At 41.4% G+C, this 1993-nt stretch overlaps 1 pseudogene; it reads right to left on the bottom strand.

Moving 5' to 3' along the window:
• Window positions 1–235: 235 nt before the first annotated feature.
• LOC125356949 lies at window positions 236–376 on the bottom strand (annotated as a pseudogene).
• Between the last annotated feature and the right edge of the window lie 1617 nt (window positions 377–1993).

Here is a 1993-nt window from a genome sequence, read left to right on the forward strand (position 1 = left end):
TTTTTTTTCTTATTTATTGTCAAAGTGATGTACAGAGAGGTTACAGTTTCATATTAGGCATTGGATACATTTCTTGTACTGTTTGTTATCTCCTCCCTCATTCCCCCTCCTCCCCTTTCCCTCCCCGGCCGCCCCCCCCCCCCCCACCTCCTGCCTCCAGTTCAGTTGGTTTACACCAAACAGTTTTACAAGTATTGCTTTTGTAGTCGTTTGTCTTTTTATCCTGTGTCTCTCGATTTGGGTATTCCCTTTCACTTTCCTAGTTCTAATACCAGTATATACAATTTCCAAAGATGGTTTGGGACCACAGTTTGCTCTGGCATGGGACACTATGAAAGGCCCACGGGGACGAGCCTGCCATAAATCCAACCCATGTATTGGGACACATGTTTGAAAGGTTAAAATGGGAGACCTGAACACTTTCAGACATGACTATGACTACCATGTTCATTCATGAAACAAATGTTCTTCAGGCCAAAGCGTTTGCAGGTTTCTGCTCATCTCTAGGGTTCCCACTGCATTTAATGTTTGACTTTGAAGGGTTCTTTGCTTCAGCCAGCATAAAAATGTATTTCCAAGATTAAATAGTACTTTGCTAGTCCTTTGTAGTAAGTAGTCTTTCAAGATAACTAGTTTGTCATATTCTAGCAATGGAAATAAATCCCTCTGTTTTTGCCTCTACCTGAAAGCTAAAGTTGACCCCCAGGCTTCCTTCATGGCTTTCCTCTCTCCTTATTCCCCATCTCCCCTCTCCATAGACAGTTTTATTTGGGACTGGGAATATGGCCTAGTGGCAATTCCCCAGCACCACATATACAGAAAATGGCCGGAGGTGGCGCTGTGGCTCAAGTGGCAGAGTGCTAGCCTTGAGCGGGAAGAAGCCAGGGACAGTGCTCAGGCCTTGAGTCCAAGGCCCAGGACTGGCAAAAAAAAAAAAACAAAAAACAAAAAAAAAAACAGACAGTTTTACTCATCCCCACTATTTTGTTGCTTCTTACCTATTATCCTCTAAATCTATGTCTATATATTTGTTTGTCATGGCTGTTTCACCACACATTTGGACATTTAAAACAATACATTCTTACTTTATTAAGTTCGAAAAGAATCTAAAATCTACAAGGTTAAAGTTGAGGTATTACCAAGTTAAAGTTAATGTATCAGTAGATACCCACCCCCCTCTTTGTATGGTTTGTTTCTTCCAGCTTCTAGGGACTGCCTGCATTCCTTGGATTGTGAGACATTCCCCATGTACCCCCAACCGGTGTTCCCATTCTTAGAACCACTCTTCCTTCTTCTCTAACCAAAGTTCACTCTGCTGCCTTCTTATAAAGACACTTGTGACTACATTTGGAGTCTACCCAGATACTCAAGACCATCTATCTCAAGACCCCTAACTTAACAGAGTCTGCAAAGTGTTAGCACATAGTATCTAAGAAAATCAGCTTAAAGGAGCAAGGATTTTTTTTTTGGTTCATGGTTTCAGAAGTTTTGGTTTATGATCACCTGGCTCTATTGTGTTTGGGCCTGAGGTGAGACAGAATGCCATTGTGGAGAACATGTGGGAGAGCAAAGCTGCTCCCTTCTTGCAGCCAGGAAGCTAAAAGAGAGGGAGAAAAATAGAATCTAGGGACAAAATATATCTTTAAGAGCACACCTCTATGAACTTATTTCCTCCAACTAGAGTCTGCCTCCTAAAGGCCATTTCCCAATAGGTCATTGAATTACAAATTCATCAATCACTGGAAATCACAGCCCTCGTTATCTAATCACTCTCAAAGTGTCACCAATAAATACTTCTGCCTTGGGAATTAAGCCTTCAACACATGAATTTTTTTGGAGCACACTTCCGATCTAAACCATTACATGCAAATTCAGCCAACCACAAAAGTAAAGTACTATTTTTTTTTAAATAAAAAGTTGTGCCTGAGTCCAGTGCAGGTGGCTCACACATGTAATCCTAGCTACTCAGGAGGATGAAATCTGAAGATCAGGC

This window comes from Perognathus longimembris, chromosome 8 (assembly GCF_023159225.1).
Source record: "Perognathus longimembris pacificus isolate PPM17 chromosome 8, ASM2315922v1, whole genome shotgun sequence".
NCBI classification, from domain to species: domain Eukaryota; kingdom Metazoa; phylum Chordata; class Mammalia; order Rodentia; family Heteromyidae; genus Perognathus; species Perognathus longimembris.